The 22964-nt window shown below is 49.7% G+C and overlaps 1 protein-coding gene across 6 annotated transcripts in view; it reads right to left on the bottom strand.

The window, feature by feature from the left end:
- AMOTL1 (angiomotin like 1) overlaps window positions 1-22964 on the bottom strand; it is a 181370-nt gene that overhangs the window by 118863 nt on the left and 39543 nt on the right. For 2 of the 6 annotated variants that reach the window (XM_058289218.1, XM_058289220.1), the window contains exons 1-2: window positions 14460-14550; window positions 13564-13670 (exon numbers count right to left, since the gene is read on the bottom strand). The exons of 3 other annotated variants lie outside the window; for them this stretch is intronic. The gene's annotated coding sequence lies outside the window, so the exon portion shown is untranslated. Of the gene's footprint in view, window positions 1-448; window positions 520-13563; window positions 13671-14459; window positions 14551-22964 lie in introns of those variants that run through there. One more of the 6 variants, XM_058289223.2, reaches the window with a different exon arrangement.

The following is a 22964-nucleotide window of genomic DNA, read 5'->3' as shown; positions in this document are numbered from 1 at the left end:
TTTCTACAGTGCTGGCTGTGGACAAGTTCTCCTCCCCGCCAGCTCACCCAGGGAGACTCAGCACGCAGAAACGAGCCTTTCCCGTCGGGTAGGAAGGCCAGGCCGCCCGGCTGCCCACGGCGGGCAGGGCGCAGCCTCCCACCCCCGGCGCGGCGCGGCTAGGCCCGGGCGCGGGGTCCCGCAGGGCCCGGCCGCTTCCTCCCCGCCCGCCAGGAAGTCCGCCGGGGAAGCCGCCCAGTCCCCACCCAGCCTCGGGCCTGCGAGGGCGCGGCGGCTCCGGGCCGGGAGGCGGGGGCGGCGGCGCGGGCGGCCCTTCCCGGGCAGCTCCCAGCCAGGCCCGCGTGGGGCCTCGGGCTCGGGCCGCCCCCTGGCCAGGCCGCGGGAAGTTTCCTCCGCGCGCGCGCACCACGGGGGCCGGGGCCGCGCACCTCCGCGCGCGCCGACTTACCCGCGTGGTCGGGGCCGCGGGGCGCGGGGGCGGCGGCCGCGCGCTCACCCCGGGCAGGAGGAGCGCGAGTGGGGCCGCGGGCGCCCGGGGCAGCCGGCGACGCCCCCGCCACGGCGCGGGCCCGGGGGCGCAGAGCGCCACTCCGCGCGCGGGCTGGGCTGCGGGCGCCGTGGGGGCCGAGCGCGCTCCGGGGCCCGCCCCGCGCCCACCGCCGTCCGCGCCGCCTGCGCCGAAGTTTCCCCGCCGGGCCGGGCCGGGAGCGCGCGGCGGCGAGCACCCGCACCCGCGCCCCCGGCCGCCCCGCGCGCATCCCCGCGCCGTTGCCAGGCGACCGCGGCCGCCCGCCGGGGGGCTGGAGCGGAGCCCCCTCCCCACGCCCTGCTCGCGCGCCCCAGGGGTCCCCGCTCCGCCGCGTCTCGGGGCCCCCGCGGACGTGCGGAGCCGGCGTCCGCCCTGCCGCGGGCGGGGGTCCCCGACGCCCACCCAAGCCTGCCCCCGCCTTTCCCTCCCCGAGGCCGCCGCGCCCCGAGCCCCGGGTTCGGTGGGGGCGACTGCGCAGCCCCTGCTAAACAAGCAGGACCGCGGGCGGGGGGCAGGCGGGGCGGGGCCCCCGCTCTGGGTCAGGGACTGGGGGGGGGGCGCCTCGTGTGGGCCCCAGGGCGGCCGTGTGCTTGGGGGCTTCTCCAGGGAGAGGTCAGAAGGAGGGGGCACCGAGGGAAGCCGCTGCCCCTGTTGGGGGCTGCCCTCTGGGGGCTGATGGGGGTCCTCGGTCTGGGCGGCCCCGGGGGACCCCCACTAGCCAACGTGATCTGGCCCGCGGGGTGCCAGGGTGCGGCTGGCGTGAGCACTCGGCCACTCCGGTTTCCCAGGTCACCGCGGGGACAGGAAGGTCCTGCGGGCAGCAGCGCTCGTGCAGGGTCCGCAGGCGGGCTGCCCGCGGAAGCGGCCTCCTAGGCCCCCCCACCCCTTCCTCCCCCTCCCCGGCTCTGAGCGCCAGGCTCCGGGAACGCAAGGAGCTGGGAATGCCTGCGCAGCCGCAGCCGTCCCTCGCTTCCTGACTCCCAGAACCTTCCCGCTCCACTCTGGAGTCTCAGTGCATCTCCGGCAAAAGCCCCGCTGGCCTAAGCCTCTTCTCTGAGTGTTCGACTGTCTGGCTCTGCCTGAAAAATGACTTTCCCAGAAAATAACGGGCCTCGTTCCCTCCCGCCTCCCTTCTGGGCGGCCAGCTCTTTCCTGGGAGATGGTGACTCCTGGCTCACGCTCACCTCTCCCCCTACGTCCCAGGGACCACACATAGTGGGGTCTCCCCCTCGCTCCGCTCTTTGGCCTTCTCACCCTTCCTTGGCTTCTAGTCCCAGTCCCCTGTTCTCACAGTGACCCCCTCCAGAATCTCAAGGTCAAGCATTCCCCTCCCCGGCCACCCCCTCTGGCCTTTCCAGCGTGCTGGGTTATCTCAATCCGACATCTCTTTGATCCTAACAGCACCTATAACTGACCTTTTCTTTGCCCTCACGTCTTCAGGCCTGCCTTCCTTATCCAATTCAGATTCCATGGTTCCTTACGATAATTTCTCTCAGGCTCCCCCTCAAAGCCATGCCCCTTCTCCCTCTCTCCATACCACTCACCTGGAAACCCACAGCCCTATGAGACGAACCCCTCGCCCGCTGCCTGCTGGGGCCCAGCTGCGCTGGCTGGAGACCACCAGGGGAGCTGCCGGGTCTGACGGCCTTGGTGCAGTCCCGCCCAGCACGGGTCTGCCCCGGGCTCCTCTCCTGCCCTCTGCGCTCCATCTAAGGACAGCGCCCCTGCGGGTTGCTCGAGGGCCCACTCCTGTCCACAGGGCGTGTGCGCCTTCTTGCCTCAATTAATCACAGTATACTCCAAAGCAAGGGGATGTACGTCGCCCCAACTTTTGGTTTGTATACTAAGTCAGTGATCTGGAGCTGGGAACAGGTTTTCCCCAAAGGAAGAACGTTACAACTGTTCCGCAGGTGACTAGGTTCTGGAGCCTGCCAGAAAGTCTGCTTTAACTCATAATGGGCTCCATTCGATTTGTTCATATAGAGGGAGGAGTCTGAAGCCAGGAACTTCCCTGACAGCACTTTCCTAATCAACAGAAGGTGAATGAGAAAGCATTTTTCTTGGTTTAATATTTGCAGCTGAAAATTTTTCTAAAATACATTATTTCGATTTTCTACCTTAGGCAGCGCGGCAGAGCAGCCACTAAGGATTCTTGTTGACCAGAGCGTCCCTGAGAAGCTACTGTGCGAAGCCCTGCTGACGAAGGGGCAGAGCAGGGCCCTGGTGGGCTTGCAGGGCAGTGAGTCCAGAGGCACCTGCTGAACCCCAGGGTGTGTCCCCAGTGCCTCCCGACACTCGGGGGCCACGGGTGTCCTGTGACAAAATGCTTCTGCTGGAGAGCCACTGAGTTAGGGTGGATGCTGGCAAGTTTAGAGGTTTGAATCTCAGCTCTGTCAATTTGTAGGGGTGGGGGCAATCTCAGGCAAACCTTGGTTTCCTGACAATAACAGGATGTCGGGAGAAGAAAATAGACGCTATGAGACAGATCAAGCGGAGTATCTGCCCCACAGTAGGCACTTAATAAACGTTCACTTCCCCCACAGACGGACTTGCGCCTTCTTCTGGCCACCACGCCATTGCATGCGCATGCCTGAGCCTCCCACCCATCTTTTTGCTGTCGAGGGTGCAAGAAGAGTGAATTTACTTCTGGGGCAGCATTTACTGGAGCCTGGGACAGGCGGGGAGAAAGCAACAAGGAATAAACTTTTCTGGGGCTCAGGGTGACATTTTCCAAAGAAATAACACGGGAGGCTGGTGCCCAACGCCCGTTACTCCTGCCCTGTAACGTCGTGAGTGGAAAAGGCTCTGGGAGCAGGCCTGGGCCCCAGCTCCTATTTGCAACGTCCTCTTCTCGTTTTTTATATCATTATAAATGTTTTAAGTTGATAGTCATTACATAAGCAATTTAATATGTGCTTGAGATCAAGGATAAAAGCACTGAGCGCGGATGGGTATGAACGGGAAAATGAAAGCCCCTTCCCCTGCCTACCCCAGGCTCTGTTCCAAAATGCAAGCACCAGCCACTGCTTTTTGTGTGTCCAGGAGGAGATTTTTAAAAGACGTATTCCAACGTGCATACGAACTGTTTAAACAAGCTGGATATGATATTATGGATTCTAAACTAAAGTCAATATTAATTTCTAAAAGAAAGTTTGGTCCAAGCCTGATTATAAGCAGTGAGGTGACTGCTATTTAGTCGGGCAATGGTGGGCACTGCGCAGAAGAGAGGGGCAAAGGCAAAGATTCGCAAGGGCAGCACTGTGACGTTAAAAGCTGCAGCTGCACCTGCCAGTACCCCCCCCCCCCGCCCCCACAGACACTCTCCAGTTCTCAGCCTGGGGGCTGGCGGCTCCAGAAAAAGGAAGCCCCAGGGACCCAGCTCCCAGGAAACAAGAGAGAGGGACACTGCCTAAGGCTGACCCTGCTCTAGATCCACGAATTTGGTGGCTTGTGTCCCATCAGCCTTCCAGGCTGGGTGGGGCTGCACCGTTGTTTGCGTTACTAGAGAGATCTACCCTCTCAGTCTCCTTCTCTACTGAATGCGGCTGGTTGTGGAGCACCCAGGAGCGGAGTGGAACTATTTCCTACTTGGGAAAAGGGAGGGGGCTGCCAGAGAAGGCTGGAGAACAGCTGTGAGCAAGTCTGAATCACAAGGCTCTTAGTCTCCAGGCAGGAACTGTCATATTGATCCATGTTGCAGCAAACACACTCCAACCAGGCACTAAGAGGGCTGTCAAAGAGCGCCATCTGCAGGTCAACTAAGGAAGTGCACATGAAGAAAGTAAAATTAATGAGAGGCTCTTTCCAGCCTTTCCAGCCTCCCGACCCAAAGTCCTTGGGAAGCGAGTCTGCAACCAAATACTGGGCCCAGGGCTCAGATTTGAGCAACTAAAAGGGACAATCTTAAAGACCCACAACAGTCTGAACCAGGAATCAAAGAACAGCAGTAACACACAGTCTCCCCCAACTAAACCCCTATGAAATAGAAATTGAGCATCTCAGTAAACTCACCATCCTAATCAGATGCCTAGACATCAGCAAAAAATTACAAGCCATACTAAGAAATGGCCCAAGAAAGGAAATATATCAAAGCCCCAGGAGAGACACAGGATTAGAACAACTATTCAACAAGATAACACAAATTTCCAAATTCAAATTAATAAGTTGAAAGAAAATTTGGTTAAAGAGATAAAGGACATCAAGAAGAAACTAAGCGAGTACAAAGAAGATGGAAAACCTGAATAGAAAAGTGATAGATCTCATGGGAATGAAAGATACCATAAGTGAGATCAAAACATATTTGAGGCATATAGCAGCAAACTTGAAATGATAGACTAAAGAATAATTGATACAGAAGACAGAACAGCTGATACTGAAGAGAGAAAAGAACAGAAAAGCATATAGAAAAATGAGCAGGGGCTCAGGGACTTGAATAATAACACAGAAAGCAATAACAGATGTGTCATGGGAGTTCCAGAAGGAGAAGGAAAGAGAAAGGGGGCAGAAAGAGTATTTGAGGAACTAATAGCTTAAAACCTCCCACATCTCATGAAAGAAATGTACTCACATGTCCAAGAAGGGCAGCATACCCCAATCAGAATGAATAAGAATAGACCCGCTCCAAGACACATACTACTTAGAATGTCAAGCATCAAAGATAAAGAAAAAATTCTGAGAACAGCTGGGAAGAAGCAAACTGTCACATACTAGGGTCGCCCAGTAAGACTTACTGCAGATATCTCATCAGAAACCATGGAGGCGAGGAGACAGTGGTATGATACAACTAGGCTACTGAAAGAGAAAAAAAAAACTGCCAGCCAAGAATTCTTTATCTAGCTAAGGTGTCCTTCAAATATGAAGGTAAGTTTAAAATATTCACAAACATAAACTGAGGAAGTTCAGAAAAAGAACCACTTTTGCAGGAAATTTTAAAGGAAGCCTTAGAGCCTGAAAGAATAAGATAGAGGACAGAGGCTTGGAGGAGAGTACAGAAGAAAAAATACCAAAAAGGATAGCCAAAAGAGTAAAAAACAAAAGTATGATAAGACATATAAAAACTAAAGAGTAAAATGGTATAAGTAAATAATGCATTTACAGTAATAGTTTTGTATGTGAATTGATTAAACTCCCCAATCAAAAGATAGAGGCTGACAGAATGGATAAAAGAAACATAAGCCATCCATATGATGCCTAAAAGAGATTCACCTTAGACCCAGGGATACAAACCAGCTGAGAGTGAAAGGCTGGGAGAAGATAATACACACAAACAGTACCCAAAAATGAGCAGGGTTAGCTATATAATATCAGACAAAACAGACTTTAAATGCCAAAAAGTTCTAAGAGATACAGAAAGTCATTACATAGTAATAAATAGGACAATCCACCAGGAAGAAATGACAGTCTTAAATATCTATGCACCTAACTAGGGTGCCCCAAAATCCATGAGGCAAACTCTGGCAAAACTGAAGGGAGAAACAGGCATCTCTACAATAATAGTTGGAGACTTCAACACCCCACTCACATCATTAGATAGAACAACTAGACAGAAGATCAACAAGGAACTTGAATGATATGACAGATAAGCTAGACCTAACAGTTGCATCCAAATCCAGCGGGTTATACATTCATCTCAAGTGCTCATGGATCTTTCTCCACGACAGATCACATTTTATGTTGCAAGGAAGGCTCAATAAATATAAGAAGACTGAAATTATATACAAAGCATCTTCTCAGATTGTAATGGAATGAAACTGGAAATCAATAAAAGACAGGAAAGAGGTAAATTCACAAATGTGTGGAGGCTGAAAAACACAGTCCTAAATAATCAGTGGGTCAAAGAAAAAAATAATAAGCGAAATTTAGTAAATATATTGAGACAAATGAAAATGAGAATACAACTCATCAAAACTGATGGGATACAGTAAAGGCAGTCCTGAGAGGGAAATTTATAGCCCTAAATGTCTATTTGAAAAAAGAAGAAATAGTTAAAATCAAAGATCTAACTAAACAACTGGAGAAACCAGATAAAGAACAGCAAACCATTCCTGAAGGAAACAGAAGGTAATACTAAAGGTTAGAGAAGAAATATTTGAAATTGAGAACAAAAAACAACAGAGAAAATCAACAAAACCAAAAGCTGGTTCTTTAAGATCAATAAAATTAACAACCCCCTAGCTAGAATAACCAAGAAAAAAAGAGAGATGATGCAAATAAATAAAGTCAGAAATGAAAGGGAGAATTTACAACTGACCCCACAGAAAAAAAAGCATTATAAGAGGATATTATGAGAAATTGTATGCCAACAAAGTAGACAAACCGGATGAAATGGACACATTCCTAGAAATGCACAAACAACCTATACTGATACTACAAGAACTTAACAAACCAATCACATTTAAAGAGATTGAATCAGTCATCAAAAATTTCCCAAAAGAAAAGTCCAGGACCAGATGGCTTCACAGGTGAATTCTACCAGGTATTTCGAGAATTAACACCAGTCCTATCTAAACTCTTCCAAAAACTGAAGAGGAAGGAAAATTACCCAACACATTTTATGAAGCCAACATTACCCTAACACAAACAGATAAAGACACTATGAGAAAAGAAAATTACAGACCAATCTCCCTAATGAACATTGATAAAAAATTCTAAACAGTATACTCACAAATGCAATCCAACAGCATATCAAAGGACTTATACATCACAACTGAGTGAAATTTATTCTTTTTTTTTAAAGATGTATTTATTTCTCTCCCCTTCCCCCCACCCCGGTTGTCTGTTCTCAGTATCTATTTGCTGCATTGTCTTCTTTGTCCGCTTCTGTTGTCGTCAGCGGCACAGTAATCTGTGTTTCGTCATCTTGCTTTGTCAGCTCTCTGTGTGGGCGGTGCCATTTTAGGTAGGCTGCACTTTCTTTTGCACTGGGCTGCTCTCCTTATGGGGCGCACTCCTTGCACGTGGGGCTCCCCTATGTGGAGCTCCCCTATGTGGGGGACACCCCTGCGTGGCAGGGCACTCCTTGAGCCCATCAGCACTGCGCATGGGCCAGCTCCACACGGGTCAGGAGGCCCGGGGTTTGAACCGCGGACCTCCCATGTGGTAGATGGATGCCCTAACCACTGGGCCAAGTCTGCTTCCCGAGATTTATTCTTGGTATGCAAGGGTAGTTCAACATATGAAAATCAATCAACTTAAAACACTATATTAACAAATTGAAGGGGAAAAAACACATGATCATCTTGATTGATGCAGAAGAGGCTTTCAACAAAATCCAGCAAACTTTCTTGATTAAAAACACTTTTAAAGGTAGGAATAGAAGGAAAATTCCTCAATATGATAAAAGGCTGTGAAAAACCTGCAGCCAACATCACACTCAGTGGGGAAAGGCTGAACGCTTTCCCTCTAAGATCGGGACAAGCCCCGGTTCCTCCTCCACCGCTGAGGTTCACATTGTGCTGGAGGTTCTAGCTAGGGCAGACACAAGGAAAGTAAATAAATAAAAGGCATCCACGTAGGAAAAGAGGAAGTAAAACTCTCACAATCTGTGGATGACATGATCCTATATTTAGAAAACTCTGAAATGTCTATGACAAAGCTACATGAGCTAATAAATGAGTTCAGCAAAGTGGCAGGCTACAAGATAACACACAAAAATCAGTAATATTTCTGTACAGTAGTATTGAACAATCTGAGGAGGACGTCAGGGGAAAATTCCATTTACAATAGCAACAAAAAAACCTCAAATATCTAGGAATCAATTTAGCCAAAGACATATAGGACCTAAATGCAGAAACCTACAAAACAGTGGTAAAAGAAATCAATGAATACCTCAACAAATCAAAAGACATTCTATGTTCACGAATTGGAAGACTAAGTATTGTGAAGATGTCAGTCCTACCCAAACTGATTAATAGAGCCAATGCAATAACAATCAAAATTCCAACAGCCTACTTTACAGAAACAGAAAAGGCAATTACCAAAATCATTTGGAAGGGAACATGCACCAGAATAGCCAAAAGCATTCTAAAAAAAGAAGAGTGATGTGGGAGGAATTTCACTGTCTGATCTTGAAATGCATTACAAAGCTACAGTGGTCAAAACAGCAGGGTACTGGCATAAAGGCAGACACATCAATCAGTGGAGTAGAATTGAGAGTCCAGAAATAAACCCTCACCTCCCCAGCCAACTCTTTTTCAACAAACCTACGAAATCCATGTTAACGGTGCAAAACCGTCTCCAACAAACGGTGCTGGGATACTCATAACCAAAAGAATGAAAGAAGACCACCTACCCCACTTCCTATACAAGAATCAACTAAAAATGGATCAAAGACCTACATATAAAAGCCAGAGCCATAGAACTATTGGAAGAAAATGTAGGGAGCATCTTAAAGACGTTGTGGAGAGTGGTGATTTCCTGGACCCTCCTACCAAAGCACATGCAACAAGAGAAAAAATAGATAAAATTAAACACTTTTACACCTCACAAGACTTTGTCAAATGGGAGAAAAGGCAGCCGACTCAAAGGGAGACAATTTTGGGAAATCGCATATCCCATAATGGTCTAATGTCCATGATATATAAAGAGATGCTACAACTTAACAATAAAAAGACAAACGACCTGATTAAAAAATGGGCAAAAGACTTGAAAAGACATTTGTCCAAAGAAGACATACAAATGGAAAAAAAAAAACATGAAAAAAATGCTCAACATCACTACAGAAAAGGGAAATGCAAATCGAAGCTACAATAAGCTATCATTTCACACCTTACAGAGAATTACCAGTGATGGAGAGGATGTGGAGAGATAGGAACACTTGTTCACTGTTGGCGGAATGTAGAATGGTACAGCCACAGTGGAGGACTGTTTGGCAGTTCCTAAAGATGAATATAGACTCGCCACGTGACCCAGCGATACTAGTATATCCCCAGAAGAAGTGAAAGCAGTGAAGTGAACAGACATATGCGCACTGATGTTCATAGCTGGGTTATTCATGTTTGCCAAATATCTGAAACACACAGGTGTCCTCTCAACCAACGAATGGATAAACTGTAGTATATTTACGTGTTGGAATTTAATGCAGCTGTAAGAAGAAAGGAAGTCGTGAAGTGTATGACAACATACATGAACCTGGAGGACATTATATTGAGTGAAGTAAGCCAGACAAAAAAGGCCAAATACTTTATGATTGTGCTACTATGGACTAAATATATTGTGTAATCTCATGGAGTTAATAACTCAAATATGGGTCACCAGAAAATAGAATGAAGTTAGACTTTTGGAGTAATGAAACTGTCCTAAAAATTTTTTGTGGTGATGAATGCACAACACTGTGATTTTACTAAAAGCCCTTGATTATATATTTTATATTGATTGTATAGTATGTGAGTATATCTCAATTAAACTGCTTAATAAATAATTGTGCAAGAATAGCCAAAAATAGCACCTATGTAGAGAAATTGAGAAGTGTTTTTTGTTTAGTGTTATTATTATTGAAATAATAAAAATGTTCTAATAATGATTGAAGTGATGAATGCAGAACAGTGTGATTATATCAAATACCTTTGATTGTATACTTTGGATGAACTTTATGCTTTATTAATATGTATCAATAAAAGTGATTTATATTAAAAAATATAAAAACCTCAAAAATTCATAGGAAACTGCTAAAATAAAAAGCCATATTGTTATTTATTTATTCTGGATAGCCAAACTGTTCAAAATGTTTATATTTTAAGCAGAAAAAAAAGTCTTATCAACCATTAGAAAATATTAAATTTTTAAATAAAATTTAGGCATTTATTCTTTGATTATCTGGAAAACTTGCTTAATCATAACCCATACTCTTCAGTAAATGGGGCGTTGGCAGAGAGCAACATTGGCTGTCACTCGAGAGTCGGAAGACTCCTCAGCCCTGGTCCTGGAGCCGAGCACACTCCAGGTGTGTCTTGGGGGTGGAAGAGGCGTTCTCAGCATCATGCCACCACCGACGGGCTGCAGAGAGGACGGGACCCCGTGCCTGGGCTCTGGTGGGGGGTCAGGCTGCCCCAGGAGGCCTGGATGGACTGCTCCCTGGGGCCACCCAGCACGCAGGCGCTGGACAACTTCTCCTGCCTCTTCCAAGACATGGGTGAGGGCGCTGGATGCCACATGGGGAGAGGCTTTCCTCATCCCCCCTATGCTCTCCTCGATTCTCCTTGTAAGGAAGAGCTGCACAAAGGCCGCGACACCCAGTCAGGGTGTTCGCCGGGACCTGCTGGGATCTGTGCACGGCGTTTCCAACCCAGCCCCCAGGCAGGCCATCGCAAGCCTGGAAGACCGAGAAGCGGGCTGCGCCTTCCCCGGCAAGGCGCCCTGCCCCGGTGCGGGGCAGCAGCCCAGCCCCCAGCAGAGCTGGAAGCTGTGCCCCCCCCCCCCCGCAGTGAGGCAGGGCTGACCTAGGAGGGAAGAGGCGCGCGGCTGCTGACACAGTGTGACTGTTCTCCGTCCTCTCTCTTTACCTGCGCCCCTTGGGACGAGCCTGCAGAAACCCGCCTCTAAGGTGTCATCAAAAAGAAGTCGCCACTTAATTGGTCGCAGCTTTGGCTCCAGGGCTGACCCGGCCCAGAGGACGTGCCCCCTTCTCTTGGGCCTGAGTTTCCGCCTGTTTGAACAACACCAATTCCGTATAATTCTTGATGAAAGGAAGACAAAGCACAGTTGCTCTATTTCCTTTAAATGAAAATCAAGGCTCCGATAACTGCCTTAGGTGTTTTATAACCTCCAAAGGAGGCAGGGGTCTCTTCAGGAAGAACCTTTACTCTTAGTGAAGCAAGACAGGCAAGAGATGATATAAGTAAGGCTGGCAGGAAACTAAGGGTTCATTTTGGTAAAAACGCTAAATATTTTTCTCTAAAAAATCCATATGCTGAGGCAGGAAGTGCTATTAACAAAGACAAGGTGCGTTGTGAAATACGTCAGCAAACAGGATCATCCAGCCACAGATGAAGACTTAAAGAGTCCTTGCTGAACATCTCACCAAAGGAAATAAACTCTGGCTGAGCCAAGAAGCTACTAGAAGGCACAGCAGACATGAATCAGAATAAAGAACCATTCCAAAAACACACAAAGAAAATGGTCCCTGCAGAGGGCAATTATCCACTTCCAGCTTCCCTCCGTCGGATCTTTTGGGTGAAAGTTAAGATTAAGGGCAAAAAAGTTTGATGCAATTGAAATCTATGACTAAACCACTAAAAAAAGGATGTATTTTTAATCCGCAGGCTGAATGTGAGTTTCTGCGAAACGACATATTCCACACTGATCCCCCATCTCCACCCCAGCCTGCTGGGCAGAGGCCTGGGGTTGGAGTCGATTTCTCTAGGCCTGTCTTCTTCCACATTAAAGCAGATGTCAGAAGAAGCTATCGCCTTCATAGACAGCAGAGGAAGTGCTGGAAGGAGGAGGAGAAGCCTGGGTTGTAGTCCTGGTTTTGTGCTTTTTAAAGAAAACTTTAGTGGGTACCAGGGATTGAACCCTGGCCTCGCATGTGCAAAGCAGGTGCTCAACCACTGGCCACACCAGCTCCCTGTACTTACTGTAGATAATTCTCAAAACCTGCCTACAGGAAGCGGACTTGGCGCAGTGGTTAGGGCGTCCGTCTACCACATGGGAGGTCTGCGGTTCAAACCCCGGGCCTCCTTGACCCGTGTGCAGCTGGCCCATGCGCAGTGCTGATGTGCGCAAGGAGTGCCGTGCCACGCAGGGGTGTCCCCCGCGTAGGGGAGCCCCACGGGCAAGGAGTGCGGCCCGTAAGGAGAGCCGCCCAGCGCGAAAAAAGTGCAGCTTGCCCAGGAATGGCGCTGCCCACATGGAGAGCTGACACAGAAGATGATGCAAAGCGGACAAAGAACATGCAGCAAATAGACACAGAGAACAGATAACTGGGAACAGACAGCTGGGACGGTGGCAGGGAGAAGGGGAGAGAAATAAATAAATCTTTAAAAAAAAAACCTGCCTAGGTTGTGATTTCCTCTGTAAAATGAGAGGGCTGAAACAGATGATGGCCTTTATGAAACTTAAAAAAATGAGTGCTAATGGGAGATTGGGAACTACACAGTCCAATATATTTCCTATTTTTCCCACACTGTATGAAAGAGGGAAACAAAAAGGATCAAACTTCACAGAAAGGTAGAGATGCAGAATGCTGCCCTTAGGAGAAAAACAGAAACTGACCAAAGTCAAGTGGAAAGAGCACGGCTCTTGAGCTAGGGAGACCTGGGCTGGGAGGCCTTCCTGTGGCCATCAGCGGTGCGAGCTGGCTTGGTGAGCTTGCCTCTCCAAGGTCAGTTTCCTCATCCGTAAAACAGAGAGGATAGCAACTAGGTCGCAGGATCTCAATAGAATGGAAGCACTCGCGCGGCAGTGCTGGGCCGCCGACCGCTCTCAGAAACGTCAGCCTCCTTCCTTCCCGGCTGCGTGAACACGGCTGACCCAGAGGCAGCAGCAGGGAAGCCTGCTCCTTCCTGTTTTCCTAACCGTGACGGGAAGAGCTCCCTGCGTTTCCACGGCGCCCCTGACCCCCGCCAGGACCCGTTCCTCAGACTTCCTGCCTCTCCCTGCCGAGGGGTCCAGGCAGGCGGAGCCCCTGGGAAGAGCAAGTGAGCACATCGGAACAGGAAGGAGAAATGTGTGAGGGACTGGAGAGAAGGGCCGAGGCCCCTGCTCCAAAGCCCACACGCCCGATCCAAGGAGCAGCCCAGGCCGCCCTTCTGTGGGACGTGTCAGGGGCTGCGCGCAGCTTCGTTTCCAGACTTTTAAAACCACTTGGAACAACGCCGTCCCGGTCCTTGAGGGTCGGCTGCTCTTTTCATTGTCAGGACTGTAGGAAGCAGGTGTGACGGAGGGACTTTCCTCCAGACACTCTGCATCGCCCCCCCATCCTGGGTCCTTCCAGCCAGCTTCTTGGAGGCCGTCCCACCCTCCCGGCGCCCAGACCTGCCCTGAGCACAGCACAAAGGCTGAGGCTGTGAGAACCTGCCTGGAGGCTCATGACTCACCGGGAAGTCAGTCTCTCTGGCAAATACTGCAGTTCTCAGGGGGGCTAGGTGACGCCAAGAACAAAATCCCTGCGGCCGGGCATATCCAGGACTCTCCTGTGCTTCACCTGAAATGTAAACCCCACCGGCCCACATTTGTCTCTAAGAGGGCGCAGCTGGTGCTAGCAGTGGTGGGGAGGATAGGGGGCCCGGGGGGCGGGGAGACGCCCTGAGCAGGTCGGTGGAGCCGGGGGCTGAAGGCGGGACCCGCGTCGGGTCTGGATGAGTGCCCGCTCCTGCAGTATCACTGCTCGTGTTCTGGCCCTGCTCAGACCCTGAAACCAGCAGCCGTGCGTCTGCACGTCACCCCCAGCCTCCCACGGCAGAGGCGGAGCAGGGCGCGCTGGAGCTGAGCTGAGGGCAGCCGCCGGGGGTGGTCTCGGGTTAGATGCCAACCCTGCCGGGAAGCCCGGTGACCTCTGACAAGGCTCTCAGCCTCTTCGGGCTCAGAAGTGTTTGAGACTCGTGGGGATGGTCTCTGGGAGTCACCAGCTCTGCTCAGCTCTGGCACATGGGGCCTCCACTTGGTTTCTGAGCGCGTGTCCTCTTCCCACTTCAAGCCTTCGCCACGGCCTCTGCTCCCAGTTCCTCCTTTGGCTTCCTCTCCTGGGTCTTCTTGGGACCAGACTCTTGCTGAACCCCTGCCTGGGCCTCTGAGAATCCACCCTAACCCCCCAGCCACCCGGAGAGATGTTCAGATTTCAGCGACTTGACTGTGCTCCTCCCACTTGGCACGGCCTTGCCACGCTTCGCCCTGGATGCCTCCCTCCCCACGTTTTCTGGACTGCCCCCAGCTATTGTGGTGTCCTTTGCTGATCGAGCAAGCGCCTCTGTCAGTCCCAGGGCTCGTGACCTACCTGAGAGCTGTGCCTCCCTCAGGCAGATCCAATCGCAGGGCTGGGCCCTTCCTTCTGCACGGCCCTGCCCCAAAGACCGCAGACCTGGGGCCCCGTGAACTCACAGAGAGAGCTGGTCACTAGGAGCGGTTTCTAACCACCCTTTTGTTACATCCCCAAGGCTTCTTTCAACTCTAAAATTCTATGACAGATGGTTCTATTGCCTAGGTTACAAAAGTACCAGTGGGCAAGCCACACCCACTTCCTTTCTCACCTCTGCCTCCAGTTTGTGAAAGAGCCTGGGGTCACTGAATCGGATGCTATAGGTGTGCTGAAAGCAAGCTGAAGAGGTGCGACGGCGCTGGAAGCAGTTGTGTAACCAGCTGGGCTGCCACAGAAGTTCCTCAGTGAAGGCACAGGCAGAGGATGTGGTCATAGGTTGTACCCATCATCCATCATCCATCCATCATCCATCCGTTGTCCATCCATCCATCATCCATCCGTCGTCCATCCATTCATCATCCATCATCCATCCATCCATCCATCCATCATCCATCCATCATCCATCATCCATCTATCCATCATCCATCATCCATCTATCCATCATCCATCATCCATCATCCATCATCCATCCATCCATCCATCCTCATCCATCCATCCATCCATCCATCATCCATCCATCCACCCATCCATCATCCATCATCCATCATCCATCATCCATCTATCCATCAATCCATCATCCATCATCCATCCATCATCCATCCGTCATCCATCCATCCATCATCCATTCATCCACCCATCCATCCACCCATCCATCATCCATCCATCCATCCATCCATCCATCATCCATCCATCCACCCATCCATCATCCATCATCCATCATCCATCATCCATCATCCATCATCCATCATCCATCTATCCATCAATCCATCATCCATCATCCATCCATCATCCATCCGTCATCCATCCATCCATCATCCATTCATCCACCCATCCATCCACCCATCCATCATCCATCTATCCATCATCCATCCATCCATCCATCATCCATCATCCATCATCCATCCATCCACCCATCCATCCATCCATCCATCATCCATCATCCATCATCCATCCATCCACCCATCCATCCATCATCCATCATCCATCTATCCATCATCCATCCATCCATCCATCCATCATCCATCCATCATCCATCATCCATTCATCCACCCATCCATCATCCATCATCCATCTATCCATCATCCATCATCCATCCATCCACCCATCCATCATCCATCATCCATCCATCATCCATCCATCATCCATCCATCCATCATCCATTCATCCACCCATCCATCCATCATCCATCATCCATCCATCCATCCATCCATCCACCCATCCACCCATCCATCATCCATCATCCATCCATCCATCATCCATTCATCCACCCATCCATCCATCATCCATCATCCATCTATCCATCATCCATCATCCATCCATCCATCCATCCATCCACCCATCCATCCACCCATCCATCCATCCATCCACCCATCCATCCACCCATCCATCCATCCATCCATCCATCCATCCAGTCAGTGTGCCAGCCAGTCAGCGATCAAATATACATCAAGTATTTGCCAGAGGGGAGCAAAAATGGATAAAGCAAGACCTCTATGCCAAGGAGCTCCCAGGCTTTTCAGGATGAGGACAAACACAAGACAATCAGTAAGTGCTGTGACAGAGGCATTGACAAGTCCTGCGGCAGCACTGAGGGGCCGCTCCTTCAGACCAGGGTGGGGTGGGTAGGCGGCAGGGGCAGGAAGAGGCCCCAGAATGGTGAACTGAGCTGAAGCATCAAGGAGAGGAGGAACAGACCAAGTAGAAGGCAAGTGGCAGGGAAGCGGCTGTGGCTCCATCAGTTGGGCTCCCGTCTACCATATGGAGGCCCTGGGTTCACGTCCCGGGGCCTCCTTGTGAGGGCAAAGCTGGCCCATGCGCCACGGAGAGCTGGCACAGCAAGATGACGCAACAAAAGGGAGACAAGCAGATACAGAAAAAACACACAGCGAATGGACACAAAGAAGAGACAGCAAAAGAAAAAGGAATAAGCTGCAAGGCCGGGGGGAGGGTAAATAAATAAATTCTTTTTTAAAAAAAGCAAATGGCAAGAAGAGCGCTGGCAAGTGGGGGAGCACGTGACATGTCTGAGGATGGGGCCAGGGCGGTGGAGCAGGAGGAGCGTGTTCTTGGTGATGAGCACCAGGTGGGCAGAGGCCAGATCGGGAAGGGCTGTGTGTGAAGTTGAGGTGTTCAACTTTATTCCATGGGCCATGAGGAAATCCTGACCTAGGAGCCTCGAGGATGTGTGAGGGGGGCAGTGTGGTAGAGCACAGGAACGGACGTTTGTTGGTTTTTGGCTGGACTGCATCCAAACTCCCTTTTATTATTTTTATTTTTATTTTTTTAAAGATTTATTTATTTATTTAATTTCCCCCCCTCCCCTGGTTGTCTGTTCTCTGTGTCTTTTTGCTGCGTCTTGTTTCTTTGTCCGCTTCTGTTGTCGTCAGCGGCACGGGAAGTGTGGGCGGCGCCATTCCTGGGCAGGCTGCTCTTTCTTTTCACGCTGGGCGGCTCTCCTCACGGGCGCACTCCTTGCGCGTGGGGCTCCCCCACGCGGGGGACACCCTTGGGTGGCACGGCACTCCTTGCGCGCATCAGCGCTGCACATGGCCAGCTCCACACGGGTCAAGGAGGCCCGGGGTTTGAACCGCGGACCTCCCATATGGTAGACGGACGCCCTAACCACTGGGCCAAAGTCCGTTTCCCCAAACTCCCTTTTAGATCATCCAGTCTTCCCTTTGGGGAATCCCGCATTTGTTGAAAATGTACCTGGAGCAAGAAAGCAGCTCAGTGTTTGTTGCTGTCTGTTACCCCACTTCAGAGATGGGGTACAGCAGAAGGTGTAGCCTGGTGAGCTCCATGTCTATCTTGCTCACTCCTGTATTCCCAAGTGCTTGGCGTATAATAGATGCCCAATAATATTTGTTGAATAAATGAGTAAACACCAAACAAATGGGAGGCATGGCCTTACTTGAAACAAATGAGTCCATTAACTCAGGGGCCTGTGATCTCCTCACCCATGAAACAGTGTCTACCGCCCACATAGATTTCCCATTGGATTTTGGGAATGGGGATGGGGCTGAAGTCTCAGGCTTGACAATGAGGGATTATGTTTCTTCATCTCTACGCTCAGCTCCAGGGAAGTAACAAGAGGGCATCCCTATCATTTAATACTGAGTTGTATTAATTGGATAATAAGACAAAGAAAAAAAGGGAAAGAAGGGTGGGGGAGCAGACCCATTCTGACTTTGCTTGGTGTTTTATCCTCAACTTTAATCTCTGTAGGGTTGTTGAGAGGATAGGAGACAAGGAAAACAATTCCTGGCACATAGTAGGTGCTCAAAGGTATTTGACTGACTTCCTGCCCAGCTCAGGTAAGCGCTCAGTAAATGGCAACGTATATGACTGATGGTTCTTACCACAACCATTTGAGGTAGGTATTCTTACTCTCATTTTAGAGCTGAGGAAACTCTAGATTTTTCTCAAGGCCACATAGCTAGTACGTAGTAAATTCAGGATCTGAATCCCGGGCTCACTGACTCCAAAGCCCTTTCCCTTTCCTCTCCACATAGCTGCTTTTCAAAACAGAGCGCACTGGGCTCACACTGGGCCAGCACGACGAGGTCCAGGAGGTGGAGCTGCCAGGGTCTAGGGACACCAAAGCACACCCTCTGGTGTCGGCAAAATGTTGACTTCCAGCCTGAGATACCCAGGTTCCTTCCTGCAGACTCCACTGTCCACTGAGGTCCGTGCTTCCAGCAAGCCCCTTAGACACATGGAATTGCCTGGAATAAATAATGAGCACCAAAGGGGTGGGGGAAGGGAGAATGGGAATTAGAGCTAATGCTTTCCTGACAAGTTTTCCTGAAGGAAAGTGGTCGGTTTCTTGTTCCTTAGGTTTCTTCAGCATGCAAAGCCATCCTCAGGAGTCAGGCATGTCCTGACTGTGAGGTCGTCCACTGCGGCTGTCCAGACCCACAAGGCATGGTTTCCCCCTCCATGCAGCGAGCAAGTGTTTATGGAGCATCTACCACATGCCAAGTTTTAGGCAAGGTGTTTACTATGCTTATTTTTGCATGTTTTGTAGACTCCGAGAATTTCAGGATACAGTGGGATTTCTGTTCTGTGAAATATATATAGATGTCTAAAAAAAATGAATAGAAATATTTGAGCTAAAAACTTGGAAGGGCATCAGGGAAGAGGAAATGTTTGCTTGGGAAAACAAATATTAAATTTTAAAACCAGGAGATTACACACAATTATGAGTGCTTTTTATTCTTTGTAATCTGTATTTTTCACAATAAGCAAATATTATTTTCACAGTCTGAAAAAAGTGTGCAACAACTATTAAAGGAAGACCCCAGGGTCAAGAGGGACCTGGAGACAATCTTCCATTTCCTCTTGAAAACCCTGATAGAAAGGTCCATGTCACACGGGCTCTTGGCTTTTATGAAAATGCCATCCCATCCTATTGGCCACCTCTGAGAAGGCCAGCCTAGGGCATCTAAATGTGTGAACTGTATCTAGGCAGATTACAACTTGTGGCCAAACTTGCCCATGTTACGAACTCTGTAACAACACTCTGCTTATAGCAGATCCTCAAAGGAAAGTGGTTCAAGACTTGAACGTGACTGAGCCGCTGAGGCTGAGTGCAGAGTGGGACACCCGCAGGGCAGAACTCCTGCTGTCTAATTAGGGGGAACAGTGGTCACCTGTGACAGTCAAAGCTGCTGGGTTGACCGTCTCCAGGATGCTGCCCCACGCTGCCCTGCAGGCTCCTGGGCTGCCTGCCCACTGCAGACATGGCCGGCTGGCTCGTTGTCTTTGGGCTGTGTGCCCAGACAAGTGTGGTACTCTGGGGGTGGGAAAACAAAAAACAGAAAAAATCCCAGGCAAAATACCAGAGGGTAGGTGCCCAAAAATTCATGTCCACCCAGAATCTCAGGGTGTGACCTGATTTGGAAATAGAGTCTTTGCAGGAGTAATTAGTAAATTAGGATGAGATCCTACTGGATTTGACTGGGGTCCTTATAAGGCCACATGAACACACAGCTCGCACCCAAGGAGTAGCACTTGCAGGCCGAGGCCGAAGCTGTAGTGACGTCGACAGGCCAAGCAACCCCAGAAGGCAGAGAGAGGCTGGAACAGACGCTGCTTGCCCGGGGGCCCCCAGGGCTGGACCGCTGACCTCCTGAGCTGCGGGCGCTCACCTCCGGGGGTGGAGGCCACCTCAGCCTTCCAAGACGTGAGGCCCTGAGGCCGGGGGCGAGCTGTCCACCAGCACCCGTCCACCGGGAAGCTGCTTATTTACCCATCAGCAGAGGAGACGCAGGCCCCAGCGTGGAGAGGTGGCTGGCGGGGCTGGCGGCAACCTGCCCTGGGACTAAGACGTGTTCTCCAGACTAAAACCGGGTCTGGCTTGGAAATCACATCCTGGGCCAGGATCACATTGGTATCGTTATTTTATCAAATGAGCGAAGTGGCCAACATTTTGTATCTTCCCTGGCTAGAAAACATTAGCAGTGATATCACACCCTAAAAAGCTACATTCATTTACAACAGACATAATTCAAAAATCACTTCATTAATCCTTACAGAATCTCAGAAGTGAGTTGGAGATTTAATAGCTTTGTTTGACAAAATATAGAGCTTTTCTCATTAATTCCAGAGTGGTTTTCCAAAGTAGATGCCCCATCCCTCTTGGCTCAGTGGCCTAGCCACCCTGGCTCCCAGAAAACAGACTTACAGGAGGTTTTATTCTGGGTGAGAGAGGTTAAGCTCTCACCTCCACACATTTTACCTTATCAATCTCAACTACAGAGGCTCCTGTTGAGTGTTTTATTTACTTCAACCTGCAAACCTTGCTGGTCGCTCTGACGCTTGAAATCCACACCTGGACTCAAGAAAGCCAAGCACTGGGAAACGGACTTGGCCCAGTGGGTAGGGCGTCCGCCTACCACATGGGAGGTCCGCGGTTCAAGCCCCGGGCCTCCTTGACCCGTGTGGAGCTGGCCCACGCGCAGTGCTGATGCGCGCAAGGAGTGCCGTGCCACGCAGGGGTGTCCCCGCGTGGGGGAGCCCCACGTGCAAGGAGTGCGCCCCGTAAGGAGAGCCGCCCAGCGCCAAAGAAAGTGCAGCCTGCCCAGGAATGGCGCTGCCCACACTTCCCGTGCCGCTGACGACAACAGAAGCGGACAAAGAAACAAGACGCAGCAAATAGACACCAAGAACAGACAACCAGGGGAGGGGGGGGAATTAAATAAATAAATAAATCTTAAAAAAAAAAAGAAAGAAAGAAAGCCAAGCACTAAATGTGAGATGCAAATTGCGTCAAACACAAGCCTTGGAGGGAAGACTTTGATCAATCCCATCAACACTGAGACTCCAAATCACCATTTCAGTTGCAGGCAGCCGCATTGCTCATGAAACTCTGGAGCCCAGAAAATAGTTTCCAGACACCCTGATCATATAAGACAAGGTATTTAGGGTTTTCTATAAAGTATTTAGCCTCCATCCAAGTAAAAAGACTAAGTCCATGAAGAAGAAACTAAAGAGAAAGGAATTTAATGCAACCATGAAAACAGGAGGTGAGGAAATAGTTTCCTCCAAAGCAGCACAAGGCAGCTCAAACAAGAAGACGTAGGATAAGATGTGGTGAGGGAAGTGGGAAAGCCTATTGAGAACTGACAGTTGTAATTCTGTAATTCTGAGAATCATTTTTGAGAAACTAAGTTATCTGTATAGATGGACACCAGGTCTGTGGAAAACTGGGACACTGTGAATGTGTAATAGGTATTTAATAAGTGTTGGTTGACTGACTGATTGGTTAAATGAATGATTCAAGTTTTGGAAGGCAGGTGAGGATCCCACTGGATACTTAAGGAATTAGACCCTGTTAAGCTCCCAAGGGAGCCCTTTCTGTCCTGATAGAGTAGTGCTTCTCTGAGACAGTCCAAACGGACCTTCCCACTGAAGGGGCTCAGCCCTCCGGCTCCGCCGGGACTGACCAGAACGCCCTGGAGACTGACATAGCCTCCTGACCTGTGAAGCTGCCTCTAAAACAAGACGTCCATTCCGCTGGCCAGGCTGGAAGCCTGGTCATCCTTGATTGATGAATTATATTTCACATTTGAATCAATCACCAAGCACCAAGCTTTGCCCGTTCTAATATGCAAATATCCCAAGAAATCCATCTGCTTCTGTTTTCGTTGTCTCAGCCTTAGTTCGGCCACCTTCATCTGTCACTCCATCTGTTGTTTCTGCAGCAACTTCCCTGGGCCCCCGTCTTCCTCCTTTCCAGCCCACTCGCCACACTTTAGTTGTTGTAATACTTGTAAAGCACAGATCTCACCACGTCTCTCCTGCTGGAAATACTCCAATGGCTCATGGTGATGTGGGCTATGGTGGCAGGCTCTCTGTCTTCAGAGATAACCTAAACTATCTGTGACTTGTGGGTGTGGGATGATAAAAGGCTGCAGTCCTGCCCTTGGTGAGCAGGAGACAGTTTAACAATGCAAGGTCTATAAACTTTAAGTATTCAGGGGAAATGCAAAGCAACTATGCTAAAAGCTTATCGAATGCCTGAGGTCCATGCTAAAAGCTTACTAAGATGTGGAAATATATGCTAATTCAAGCCTATTGAGAACTGAAACAAAAGGACCATTTGGCCTTTCCTCTCTGTATAAAAGGGACTAAAAAATCTTGTTTGGGGCTCGGGATTCAAACAGAAAGCTTCCTTGTCTGTCCGGCCGTCAATAAACCAGTTTTCCTTTTTTTCCTTTTTTTCCTTCTCAAAATCATTCCTGAGTCCTGGCCTTTCTATACTCAAGTAATTGAACTTCTCTCAAATTCTACAACATTTTTGGCGACTGCGGCAGGACAACAAACAAAGGCCAGAGATGGTAGCATTTTGCTGCCCCTTCCAAATCCCCGAGGAAGCTGGGAGGACTTGGGTGAACCCCAAATCTGGGCACCCCTGGATTAAATTTAATCCAGAAAAGATGTGGGCTCCACCAGAATCTTCCCAACAAAAATCGAGGGCAATGGAAGGTCTGAAGAGAAAGATCCTGGGAACGAAAAAGAACTCCGTACATGGAAGAAGGTAAGACTCCCCGGGTGAGCACAGTCTGGAAGGCCCTAGCTTTAATTGCTAGGAAGGGGAGGCTGATCACCTCCTGAGAGAACCCTAGTAGCCCCAGAAAGTTGGGGGGAAGCCGTTCTCTCTAGGCTTGGGAAAAGGAGAAAAACCGGGGAAAAGCCCTGGTGTTTTGGGTTTGTCTAACTGCATGTTAGAATCTGGTACTAGTCTTATATCCACTAAAGGAGTGGAGTCTTGATTTTAGTAAAAAGGGCTCTTTATAGGTTCAAGTCTTTATATCCTGGAAATTGGTCTAGATTTAAAAAAAAACCAAAAACTTGGTTACA

This window comes from Dasypus novemcinctus, chromosome 27 (genome assembly GCF_030445035.2).
Source record: "Dasypus novemcinctus isolate mDasNov1 chromosome 27, mDasNov1.1.hap2, whole genome shotgun sequence".
NCBI classification, from domain to species: domain Eukaryota; kingdom Metazoa; phylum Chordata; class Mammalia; order Cingulata; family Dasypodidae; genus Dasypus; species Dasypus novemcinctus.
The sequence above is the reverse complement of the archived record's forward strand: the minus strand, read 5'-3'. Positions and strand labels throughout refer to the sequence as shown.